Here is a 14262-nt window from a genome sequence, read left to right as displayed (position 1 = left end):
AGACCACATAGAAGATTTTATCACTTAATTTCTTTTCCGCTGCGAGTTGTATTTATCTTATATTGAGTTTAGTTGGATAATTTGTAATAAACATGTAATCGTTAAGTTTTAATTTAAAGTACTTTGGTATTGTTGTACCTTGTTATTCACTACCTCGGGAAACCGAGATGGTAACAGTCCGGTTTATTAGGGAATGTCTTGCTAAAGGCTCCTTCATAAACTGGGGTGTTACACCACCAAACTCTCATTCTTGATGAGATGTCAAGGGGGCATGTTCAAGGTGTTGTTGATGTTGCTCAACACCTTGAAGAAGTAATCAAAAGCTTGTTCATTATTGTGGTAGAGGTCCTCAATAGACCGTGGCCCTTGTTGTTGATCATGATCGATGGCATGCCCAATGTAGGGATTAAAAATCCCTTCAAACTCGTCGTCCCAAAGACCACAAACTTCATTGAGTTGATCATTGAAAATCTCTTGCTTAGATGGAGACAACTCTCCCAATTTCTTCTCTTGGCCAATGAGGCCATCTTCTTCTTCCTTGGTTGATTTTGATGAGCTTTGCAAGCTCTCCTTGTCACAATTCACTTGCTCTTTGAATGGAGCATCTTCATCTTTCTTCTTCCATTGGAGTTCCGATTTCTTCTTTTCATCCTTCCGGCTATAGTGATCAATCATGAAACATGGCTCATGCAAACGAGGAGCTCTCATGGTTTTGTCAAGATTAAAAGTTATGCTTTCATCTCCCACTTCTAGAGTGAGCTCTCCATGTTTCACATCAATCACTGCACCCGCGGTGTGTAGGAAAGGTCTTCCTAAGATGATTGGAATGTTGGAATCTTCCTCCATATCAACAATGACAAAGTCCACCGGGATGAAAAACTTCCCAATTCGCACGGGGACATCTTCCCATATCCCTAATGGTGTCTTCGTCGATCTATCGGCCATTTGAAGTGTGATATTGGTGCATTTAAGCTCTCCCATTCCCAACCTTTTACTCACCGAGTACGGCATGACACTCACACTAGCCCCTAGATCACATAAGGCTTTGTTGATCGTCGTGTCGCCAATGGTACACGGTATTGAGAAGCTTCCCGGATCCTTTAACTTTGGAGGTGAACTCCCTTGAAGTATTGCACTACTCACCTTAGTGAAGGCGATAGTCTCAAGTTTCCGGATCGACTTCTTCTTTGTGAGGATATCTTTCATGTACTTTGCATAGGCCGGAACGTGATTGATTAATTCCGTGAAAGGAATTGAGACTTCTAAATTCTTCACAATTTCCATGAACTTTCCAAGTTGATCATCAAATTTGGGCTTGGCTTGACGACTTGGAAAAGGAAGTCTAATCACAATGGGCTCCTTCTCTTTGGCCTTGTCTTCATTTTTCTTTGAACTTTATTCTTTTGATGATTCCCCTTCTTTGGGGCTTTGCACAATTTCTTCCTTTTCACTAGCTTGCACAACTTCATCCTCAACTTGCTTCTTCGGTGCCTCATACCTTGTACCACTTCTCAAGTGAATGGCACTAACCGTTTCATGTCTAGGGGGATTACTTTGAGGTGGTAATTGCCCCTTTTGTCTTTGTGAGCTTGAGGATGCTAGTTGAGTCAATTGTGTTTCCAACATCTTGGTGTGAGCTAGAATGTTGTTGATGGTGGTGTCTTTTGCTTGGCTATCTTTTTGCATTTGAGTGAAAAATTCTTGTTGATTCTTTTGCATTTGGAGGACCGCTTTTTGGACATCAAAACCTTGGTCATTTTGGTGATTGTATGGATTTTGATTTTGGTAACCTTGGTTTTGATTGTAAAAGGGTCTTTGATTTTGGTTTCTCATGGGTGGTGGAGTGTATGTTGTTTGAGGGTTTTGAACATTTTGGCTTTTGTATGAGAGATTTGGATGGAACTTGGTGTTTTCATTGTAAAAATTTGAATAAGGGGTACCACTTTTGTAAGCTTGGAAAGCGTTAACTTGTTCGGTTGTTCCCCTACACTCACTTGGGTCATGACCCAAAGTTCCACAATTCTCACATATCCCACTTGGGATTGATGAGGATGCCGTCATGGCATTGACATGATGCTTTGATGATTTTGAGTTTTCCTCAAGTCTAGCCATAGCTTGTTCAAACTTCAAGTTGATTGTGTCAATGTGAGCACTAAGTTGAGCACCCAATTGAGTAACGGAGTCCACTTCATACTTTCCTCCTCTAGTAGCCTTGTGAGGTCTACTATATTGTGAATTATGGACCGCCATTTCCTCAATCTTGTTCCATGTTTGATTGTCATCAACTTCGGTGAACATTCCATTTGATCCCATATTGAGAATGTTCCTTGAATCTTCATATAAACCATTCCAAAATTGTTGTACCAAAAACCATTCGCTAAGTCCATGGTGAGGACATGAGCGACAAACACCTTTGAACCGCTCCCAAGCTTCATACAAAGATTCTTCATCCCTTTGCTTAAAACCCGTAATTTGAGCTCTTAGCATGTTAGTCTTTTCCGGTGGGTAGAATTTTTTGTAGAAAGCTAGAGCTAACTTCTTCCAAGAATCTATTCCAAGGGTGGCCTTATCAAGGCCCTTCAACCATTGCTTTGCGGTGCCGATTAACGAAAAAGGAAATAAGACCCATCTAATTTGGTCTTGAGTCACGCCCGTTTGAGAGATAGCATCACAATAATCGCAAAAGGTTTCCATATGAGAATGAGGGTCTTCACTTGGCATCCCCCCAAATTGGCTCCTCTCAACTAGTTGGATGAAGGCGGACTTGGCAATAAAATTTCCGGTTAGATGTTGCGGTGTAGGAGTACCATTTGGTAGATTCTCCTCGGTGGGTATAGAGTGTGACGAGAATTTAGGCATTGTAGGTGGATTTTGTGGGATATTGTTTAATGGGTTCTCTTCTCCTTCTATTGCGAAAGGATTGACAAACTCACTAGTGGGTTGAACAACTTCACCAACACCTCTCAAATTCCTCCTAACAAGTCTCCTATTATTCGTCAAGGTTCTTTCGATTTCACGGTCAAAAGGTAACAAATCACCTTGTAACCTTCTAGACATGAAAAATATCAAACAACTCAAAAACAATTAGAACAAACCTTGAGGAGTTTTACTTCCCCAAGGTGAAAAAGACACAACTAATAACAATAAAAGAAATCTTAAATCAATTAAACACCGTCCCCGGCAACGGCGCCATTTTTGATCGGGTCCATTTCGTGTTCACAATTAAGTATATGTGGTCGTTGGTCAATGGTCGATACAAAACACAATTTATACTTCACAAACAACTCTACAATTAGTAAAGAGGCAAGTAAAGGTCGGATCCCAAGGGACGGGTATTGAAATGAGAATTCTATTGTAACTAGTAGTGTCTAGGGGTGTCACAAATTGGGTTGATGTAGAAGGTTACTAAACTAAAATAACAATGAAAATAAACTAGCAAGATGAATAAATTAAGGGGTGTAAACAATTGATTAAAGGCACTAGGGTGTCATGGGTTCATAGGGGAATCATGGGATATGATCATACAAACATGTTCTCAAATTATAAGCAAGCAATTATTGTTGTGATGGATTGAGTTGGGTTATATCTTACAATCCTAGGAAAGTTTGGGTCCCGGAGCCGAATCGATTAGATTGTACAACACCTACAAGTCGACTTAATCTTTCCTACTCAACACATGCATGGTCTAACAAGACTCGAGTTGGGTTATGTCTTACAAGTCTCATTGAAAAGATAGGAGATGATAGTAAATGCAAGGATTCATAGGCTTAGCATTTCATCAAATATAACATGTGCATGTATTAAGATCAAAACAAGCAAGCAAATAAGATATGAAAGCATATTGATTTAAGCATGAATCATTCCCCATGTTGGTTTCCCCTAATCACCCATTAAACCCTAGCTAAGAGACTACTCACTCATTATCATGTTGATCATGCTAGCAAGGTTGTCAATCATACTAACAATATGAAACATGATGAATAAATGAAAGTAATTAACAATAATTAAAAAGGGATTAAGAGATTATACCTACTAATGATTCCAAAATAATAATGCAAAGAATAATAGAAGAACTTGATGATTGATGGAAGGTTGTCAATCTCCCAATAAACCCAATAATCTTCTAATTACCCAAAATAAAGGAAGAACAAGAGAGAGATTAAAGAACTAAAACTTGGATTAAAACTTGATTAATACTTGATTACAATATTGAAGAGAGATTTGATTGATATTAACTACTCTAAATATTGATAAGAAGAACATGCTCCTCTAATTAGAATAAAGGGGTATTTATAGTGAAAATTAGGGAGGATGCATTAGGGTTAACTAAGGGCTAAACTAGTAATTACACTTTTTAAGTTGAGCAAGGAGACTCCGGTATTTTCTGAGAGAAGGGCTTCTCTTTTCGTAGCTTGAAGAATGAAATCCGTGCTGTGCAAGAATCCGTGCGGATTAGAGTCGGGACGGCCGGATTTGGGCTGTGCAATCCGAGCGGATTCAGGAGAGGGACGCTCGGATTGTTGAGGGGGAATCCGAGCGGATTCCAAGGAGGGACGCTCGGATTGTTGAGGATGGGCGGACGGATTGTTCGCAATCCGTTCGGATTGTTTGTCAGCTTCAATTCTTCTTCTTTTCTTCCCTTTTCTTCATAAATTCCTTGGGGATTTCCTTGGGGACGCAAGGATCCTTTCTCAACATTGTTCTTCTACTATAATATGTACAAAGGCCTTCTAGTCTTGTCTCTTCTTGATGCTTGGTCATTGAATACAATCAATTTAGCCTCGTTTTGCCATGAAAATGCAAGATTCTTACTCCTTTCCTACCAAGGGATCAAAATCTCAAAGAATATGCAAAACAAAGAACTAAAGATAAGAAATGACCCAAATAGGCACTAAAAAGCATGGAAACAATGGTAATTCTGGGGCTAAATATGCGCCAATTATGGTCACATCAACCCTTCCAAGGACAGATCCCGAAGATGCCTCGGGTACATTTCCTTGTCTCGGCTGGCGAGCCTTACAACGCATCGCGGCTGGCGAGCCCTCCTCACATACGCACCATGGCTGGCGAGCCTTTGCCTGCACCCTTTCAAGGACACATCCCGAAGATGCCTCGGGTACATTGCCTTGTCTCGGCTGGCGAGCCTTACAACGCATCGCGGCTGGCGAGCCCTCCTCACATACGCACCACGGCTGGCGAGCCTTTGCCCGCACCCTTCCAAGGACAGATCCCGAAGATGCCTCGGGTACATTTCTTTGTCTCGGCTGGCGAGCCTTACAACGCATCGCGGCTGGCGAGCCCTCCTCACATACGCACCATGGCTGGCGAGCCTTTGCCCGCACCCTTTCAAGGACAGATCCCGAAGATGCCTCGGGTACATTTCCTTGTCTCGGCTGGCGAGCCTTACAACGCATCGCGGCTGGCGAGCCCTCCTCACATACGCACCACGGCTAGCGAGCCTTTGTCCGCACCCTTCCAAGGACAGATCCCGAAGATGTCTCGGGTACATTTCCTTGCCTCGGCTGGCGAGCCTTACAACGCATCGCGGCTGGCGAGCCCTCCTCACATACGCACCATGGCTGGTGAGCCTTTGCCCGCACCCTTTCAAGGACACATCCCGAAGATGCCTCGGGTACATTTCCTTGTCTCGGCTGGCGAGCCTTCAACGCACCGTGGCTGGCGAGCCCTCCTCACGTACGCACCGCAGCTGGCGAGCATTTATCCGCAACCATGCAAGGACATATCCGAAGATGCCTCAGGTATGACTCCTTCTTATGGCTGTCGAGCCTTTGTGCGTAGTCTAACGGACTTTAAACGACCCGCACGGACAGTCGACAGAGTCTAAAATGTTCCCGACGACACGTACCCTCGAGTCGCCTTGGCGTCGCCCTTCCCGACGGCAGGTCCTTGGCCCGAATCCTTTCGAGCCGCCTCGACGTCGCTTGGGTCTTCAGGTTGTAATCTTCGATTGACCTGGGGACTCTACTTTGACTTTCGCCCTGCCCAAGCCTCAGTCAAAGTGGGGGCTCAGTAGATACCCGATTCGCCGAGACTCCAACAAACACCCGATGATTATCGGACTACAACATGTTCTGGGATCGCAGCGTTTGATCGACAGTTTGTGTACAACTTTACGTCGGAAAACTTAAAACGATTTCGAAAACAAAACATTTCAAAACATTTCAAAAATACCTGGAGTGTTTATTGCACGACGACGGGGTCGCGATGACACTAACTAGAGTCAAAACCGACACCGGACCAAAAACCGACTCGAAAATTCAAATCCCGACTCCAACAACGAGTCAAACCGAGTCAAACACAAAAACCAAAAATATCTCAAACCTTCTATGCTAAGTTTTCCCGGATTCATGTTGGTCAAGTACCAAACATGTGACTACAAAACCTAGGATAGAACAAATCATGATTGCGTTTGTTGTGAAAGCGACAACACAGCTCGAAGACCCGCGACGTGGCTCGCGCCTCTTTGAGCAGCCCAAGTGGCCACGTCGCTCAAAACTCACACAACCACTCATTCTCCTATAAATACCCCTCAAATGCCACCCATTTGAGACTTACGCGAGTGTCCGCCCTCTCTTTTCTCCCTTAAAATTCTCGACTCGACTTCTTAAGTCACAATCCGACGCGTATTTACGACCTACCGATCGTAAATACAAGCCTTACACATTGTTTGGTACCGTCATCGTGGATTAAATCACTTGTCCGACCACTTTGAACACTACACCATCACTAAACATTAAAACACTCTTTTTACTTACCAAAACGGTTTTAAACCGAGTTTTTTCCGATCAAACGAGTTGTTACACTTACGTCGGTCACTCGCCATAACCAAACATGTAAGTATGAGAGTGTAAAAATCCTCTTTAATTATGTTTTTATTTGTTTCATGACTTTAACATGCTAAAACATGCATAACATGAACCAAAACATGGAATAAACGAGTCAAAACTGATTTTTGGTCTGAGGCAGAAGCCCCTTGGGTCGCCAACAGGCTCGTGCCTAAATGGGGTACTCAGACCAGAGATCAACCGTGTTTGTTCTCGTCATTTCCCTTAATCCATTTTTCATATTTGTAACCGGTTTTTACCATTTCAAGTATTTTCGAAACCTTTTTGTTTTATTTCACATGTTTTAACCATAAAGCATTTTTCACCCTTGGTTCTTCATACCATGACGGTTAAATCCGTGTTTCGGTGATAATATTTGGTTAATGACATTAAAAAGGTATTTTAAAGCCTTTTATTTCATTTCTTCATATTTTCAAACAAACATATTAGTCACCAACACGAAATCATCCTTGGTTCTACATACCATGCCGGATTTTAACCCGGGTACGATGATGAGTATCGACTAATTACATTTGAATGGACTTAAAACAACTAGTCCATAATCATTTTTCAAAACTATTCATGTCAAGCTTGTCAAATCGACCCCGACACCGAATATTATCAAAACAATGATGATTATTCGAGTCTAGTTCTTCAAATCAACAAGTGCGGTCTAAACGACCCTTTCAAATCAAACCGGGTTCAAATACCCATTTTCAACACGTTTTATAACGTTTTCTAAATAGTCAGAACACGGCATACAACCGTTAGCTAACCCGCGCCTTAAACAGGCTCCCCTTTTCTCATTTTCAAAACCAAAGGGAGGCCCCTTACACCGCCGGCTGGCTCGCGCCTCTTATAGCCGTCTGGTACAGGGCCTGTTCCCTTCCAGCATTAGTCTAGGACGATCCCGACTCCGGATTAACCCGGATAAAGGACGGATCAGATGACTATTCGATTGTTCAAAACCATATTTGCAAATGCCATACTAAGACAAATGGATCATGTTATGCACCCTAAACCTAATACGGTAAATGGATGTTTGATTTCTGTCTTGCATGCAAATCAATCATTAATCCAACTCGACATCTTATACTTGATACTTGGATTAAATCAACCGGCATAGAAAGCTCTCACATGTTAGGTTTAAATCATTGGATGCGCATTCATGCATTTAAACCGTTTCATCAACCTTTGCATTCAACCAACCAATATCGATCAGTAGAGGTCGCTAAACGCGGGCGGGATTGGGTGTCTGATTAAAGGGCTTCCCAATACGTACCTTCACCTCTTACTCAGAAACTTTGGATAGTGGACGACCTTATCCATGTTGGAATATGTGTCCTCCGACAATAATGCGATCACAACTGTTGATCATGATGATCACATGTTTAAGTCTCATTTTAAAAGAATACGATTGGGAAGTATTTTTACTGTCAACTGGTCCACACATATCGGTAATGATTGGCTGACTAGAGTTTGACATTACTGTCGTGCGACGGTGGTGATCAGTTGATCCCCTTAGGTCATACCTAAAGGGTAACACTCTTAATTGATCATTTAATTGATCGTATAACGTTACGAGTCAATTAAATTACTTAAAATTGACGGACGATTTTGGAGGTAATATTTACGTGTCTTATTGAAATTTGATTAAATAAGATACGGTCTGAGTAATCGAATTGTTTCATTGCTTAGATGAAATTATTGTTTAAAGAAACAATTACATTTGAATGAATTATTATAAATACAAGATATTGTGATTTATAATTGGTAAAATATTTTGGTACAAGTAATTATGAATTACTAAGTCGATTTTTGTATATGACGTATTTTTATTAATACGTTGATTTTTAATATGTTAAAAATACATGACAATTTTATGTGACATGTGACATGTGACATATTGACAAATTGACAAATTGACAAAAATAAAATGGATTCCATTTTATATATGTACCGAACTTAAAGGGGTATTAGGATGAAATTGTGTTGATTATGTTAGTGGTAAACATAATCATTTCCCTAATAAACTAGCCATGCAACCTAGTGGTCATTGTGAAGACAAACTCATGCATGCATTGGCTCTCTCTTCTTCCCCTCTTCCACCCGGTTTTTTGAGAAGAAAAACACTTTGTTTTTCTTCTTATTTTACCTAACATACACTACAAAATAATTAGTGTATTACCTCATTATTCATTCATCTAAAAATTTGAGTTTTAGAAAGAAAAAAAATTCTTCCTTCTCTTCCTTCTCTCTAACCGAAATAATAGAGAGTCCAATAATATTTTTGGGTCAATTTTTACACTAAATTAATATTATTCTAGTATACATAATATTAATTTGATTAAGAGTTTGCCTTGGGTATTTTACTTTGGGAGGGATCCTACACTTGGATCCTAGTTCATCCATTAAGGAGAGCACAAGAACAAGAGAGAAGGAGAACTCTCTTGTGCCCATATAAACCGAAATACCAATGTAAGATGAAGATTTCTTCTTTAAATTGTTTATAGTTTGCATGCATAAGATCACCATTTAATTTTATGATTAAATTAACAATAACATATATGAATATGTTAGTAAAGAGATCTAGATTTCAAACAAGCGGTATCAAAAGCCTTGGTTGTTTGCATGCAAATCGGTTAAAAGTTTTTCCGAGTTATACGATTAACATATAAAACTTGTTTAATTTGTGTTATTATGATATATCACGAAAATCATTATGCATGTTAAAGTTTCTGGTCCTAAAATGTTTTTAGGATATTTTGGTTAATTTATGGATTTTATTGTTCATATTATATAATAATTGCATTAAAAATATGATTTTATGAATAAAATGTCATTTTCGGACTAAAATTAGCTAAACTTCGAATTTTCCAGTGATTTTTGGATATGTTGTCACATTATTATTTTGAGATGACCTGTAAATTTTCATAATTTTTGGAGTTCTTATGCTCGAAAAATGGATTTTTCATTATTAAAATCGGATTTAGATGAAAAATAGGTTAATATGAGATAAATTTCGAATCTGGTCATATAAATTTAGTATGTTGTCACATGCAATTTTACAAGATGTGTGTAAAATAATAGGCTATATTGAAGTCTTTATGCATGATTTATGATTTTTTGAAGAAAAATAGCATAAATAGTGACTTAATTAGTGAAATATTAATAAAACATACTCCATGACTAAGGAAAAACGTCATATGTTGCATTTTATTATCCATTTCAGATCTAAAATTGAAAAGTTGATAAATATATTTTTTCTCATGTTTTATGACTATATTTGTTAAAACCGATAAACCGCAACATAGTTTTTCCGATAATTTTACGAAATTTTAACCTAAGTTTTTTTTTTTTTTTTTTTGTACATTATGAGTGTCATGGTATTTTTCCAGAATGTTCATAAGTTTAAATTTTGAATTTTGAATTTATTTGGAATTTTTGTGATTTATTTGAAGTTTATAGCATTTTATTATAATTTTAAGTCCATTAATGAACAATTTTAGAAATATGAGTTAATTATGGTCAAGTAATTAGTGAAGACTAATTTTGAGTCCTAAGAGGTTAGGGTAATTAACTTGTGCATAAATATGAATTTATGTAATTTTTGTGATTATAAAAACGTTGAATCACGCAAATCCGTAAAAACCATATAATATACGATATTGGCTCCTTAAAGGCGATTTAGCATAAAATTGGGCATGTTCATACATATTATAATGCTGTATTTTATTTATGATTGTCATAATTTTATTTTATATATTTTTGAATTATGTAATTTTACTTAGTATGGCCTTAGTTTTTAATTGATATTACCCGAAATGTATAGGAATGTCGATTCGGTTGTAATTTATTGTGATCTCGTATCACCGTTTTGTAATTTAATAGATTTATTTTATTTTAGCTACAAATGTATAATAGGAAATTATGTAATTTGTTTTGTAATTTATTTATTCCGGAGTTCCATAAAGACGGATTTCTTCAAGAAGGCGATACATAAAGACGGTGTTACCTCGAGATGCGTGCCATAACCGAAGTTCAAGGGACCAATGGAGTTGGTTTCCGAATATGTAATAGTTAAATAGTTTTTCTATTTTAGGAAGGCCATACTAGGATTTATTTTTATGCTTTGCATTTTATTTATATGTCGCATGCATCGCTAAATCGCCATAACTAAAACATGCATCATCTTTCATCGAGTTTATCGACCGTGTCAATTACAATTATCGTAGTTCACCGCTTTAGTTTACTTAAAATTTGGCACCCACAACATCAATTCTTAAGGTATCCGGTCATCAATGTTATGAGAATTCTCCTTCTACTCTTGAAGAATTGATAAATCCGAATGCTATCATCATCACAAAAATTGAAGAAGAAGTTGGTGAGTGGAAGTCTCCGGACGAATATGAACCACACTTCATATCTTATGTTGACAAGAATTATGGGCCTATTGGTTTGAAACATTGTAAAGGATCAAGTGCTAAGGGTAAGGTGAAGAAGAGAATAAGTGACAAGCTCCCTTGGCCAAGCTTCATCTTGAATTGGAACAAACCGTATTCATGCTTATTTGAGGATTGTGCTCAAGCCTTTGACCGGTTATTGAGAGCATTTAGCAACATGGATAAGATCAATAACCATGGCAACAAGGAATGAGTTTGGTGGAGTCCTCCCTCAAACCACCATTTGTAAGATACCCTTTACTTTGACTTTGCATTACATTTACACTTGCATTTAGTTATATACATATACATTTAGCTTGCATTTGTATTATATTTCATATTTCATTTACATTAGTTAGTTCATATAGTATAGTTGCATTGTAATATATCTCATATAGTTAGTTGCATATAGACTAGAATTCATGCATACTCACTAATGACCAATCCTATTCATTTCTACACTAGAAATAGTGTTTAAATCGGTTTGGGGAGGCTTGATCATAGGTTACCATAATTTATTAGAAATCATGCATCATATAATATAGTTTAGATTGCATTCATTTATTATATATGTCATATAAAATTGCATTTAGTTAGAGCATGCATTCATTCATACCATATCATTGCATTTGTACTTCAATTTCCATAAAATCAAAAAATCCAAAAACATGTTTTTCTTTTCCATTCTTACTCCTACATGTACATTGAGGACAATGTCCAAAATAAAGTGGGGGATGGGAATTTATATTCCAAAAACACATAAAAATTGAAAAATTTTGAAAAATACAAAAACATGTATTTTTGTTTCAAAAACAAAATCCATAAAAAATTTAAAAATTCCAAAAACATGTTCATTTCCCTTGTAGTGTAGTATTGTATATATATTTGTGTTTGTTTGTCCTCCTATCACATTGATCGACTACGCCACATCCGAGGCATGAGGAATATGAAGACCGCATGGTATGATCTTTCCAATTTCCTTTTTCCTCTCTATGTTAATGACTATGTGGCTTTATTTTGATTGATGCGGTATAAACAATGTGAAATTAGGATTGCATTTAGCTTATATGGCATACTAGTTGGTAGAAGCATATGCATTAGGATGTATATATGTTAGTTGTATCATGGCATGTAGTTGCATGTTAGAAAAACTTTGTGAAAGCATCTATTTGGGAAACTTGACAAGTGTATATAAGGCCCTTGTAGATACTTTTTCTTCTTAAGACTTTGCTTGTTAGAATGCCTGTAAAACACCCTAGGATGTGTCATACTAGTATCCTTTGACCCATGGATTAAGGCCTAGTCAAGAGTACCTTGTGGTGTGATAACTCCTTGGCTACCGTTTATTCCAAGGTGACCCTTGAAACCATTCACAACCGGGTCGGACTTTCAAAGTCAAAACCTATCCCAGAATAGATGCGGTGGATGATGCGCCTATTCTAGAAGACGCATCCTATGCTGCGCCTCTACTAGGATGGTTTCTGCCTTTAATCTCTTTCTCGCTTCGACATAATACGTTATAGGCTATTATTTATCGACTATTAATTACTATTATCACCTCTTTAGCCATATTGTGAGTCTTTTAGTTTATTTTTGTCTTTTAATTTATTTCTTTTTTTTCTTTTCTTTTTTTTCTTTTCAAATCCCGTCTTTGGCATTTAAATGATGTACCTTCATCATAATCATTTTTAATTCATATTTTATTAGGTTATTTGACGAGAATAATCCAACCTATGACCCATCTTTTCATAATAATCCAAACTACATTTTAACTTGGAATAAACTGAACTTGTAATACCTTTCTCTCAATATAAACTCGGTGACTTTCTACCTTGTCAATAGGTAATTTTCTTTTACTTTGAAATAAAACCAAACTTAACAATATACAACTTTACAAGTCATCTTTCATCATCATTCACCATTAATCAATCACGCAAAGCTCGCCCGCCACCCACCATTAATTAATTAAAGCTTACCTGTCACCGCCAAACCTCACCCATCATCGCCTAACCTCGCCACTGGCAGCCACTACCACACAACCATGGTCATCGATCGCCGGACATCACCTAGATCTAATCGGCCACTGGTGTTTCAGATATGGGCGACCATTATTCCAACTCCACCACACAAGCCAATTAATCAAAAACAATCAAAACTTTCCAGAAACTCCTCCACCAAATCCAACAATGGAATCAAAGATTTAACCTTTTATCACATATTTCCATTGCAAGAGACCATAAACAGCTTAAAATAACAAGGAACCATCTTTTAGTTGATAAATTTGTTTACTGTAACCGAAAATTGATGTCAAAGATACAAACTTTCAACTTTCAAGGTTGAAATTGCTAATCAAGTAACAGAAACATACACCATAATGTTGTTAGAATTCATTAATCTCATTATTTAACATATTCATATATGTGAGAAATTATTTAGTCATAAAATAATTACAAATCTTATGCATTCAAACATAAATAGAAGTAAAGAAGAAATCATGTTCCTTACTATGTGATTTCGGTTTTATGGGCACCAACAAGATCTCCTTCTTGTTGGTTCTTGAGCATTCCAAATAATGGATGAACAAAGATTCAAGTATAGAATCTCTCCCAAAAGTGAATACCCAAGGAATACTCTTAAAGACTAAAATAATATGATCTAGTATTAGGATTAGTCTTACTTAAAATTTTGACACAAAATATTTTTGTTCTCTCTTGCTTTTTCGGTTGAGAGAGAAGAGATTAGTGAGTTTTTATTTCTCTAGGATTTTCATAAATAGTAGAGAGTTTTATATTTTCTTACACTAGAAAATATTAATGTTGAGTAGTGAATGAATAAAAATCTAAGAGTACAAATTCTCTTCTAAATGAGCATAGGAAAACCGGTGGGTAGGGGGGAGCTTTTAAGGGACCTATGTACATAAAACATCACAATTGTTCTATTCCATGTGATAGGTATGCATACCTATTAGACTAGGT

At 37.5% G+C, this 14262-nt stretch overlaps 1 non-coding gene across 1 annotated transcript; it reads left to right on the top strand.

Annotated features, from left to right (window-relative positions):
• The first annotated feature begins 2380 nt into the window (after positions 1–2380).
• LOC141617966 (small nucleolar RNA R71) lies at positions 2381–2487 on the top strand. The gene has a single exon (XR_012531263.1). It is a non-coding gene; the product is annotated as a small nucleolar RNA R71 (small nucleolar RNA).
• The last annotated feature ends 11775 nt before the right edge of the window (positions 2488–14262 follow it).

This window comes from Silene latifolia, chromosome 1 (genome assembly GCF_048544455.1).
Source record: "Silene latifolia isolate original U9 population chromosome 1, ASM4854445v1, whole genome shotgun sequence".
Classification (NCBI taxonomy): domain Eukaryota; kingdom Viridiplantae; phylum Streptophyta; class Magnoliopsida; order Caryophyllales; family Caryophyllaceae; genus Silene; species Silene latifolia.
Note: the sequence above shows the minus strand (reverse complement) of the source record. Positions and strands in the feature narration are given on the sequence as shown.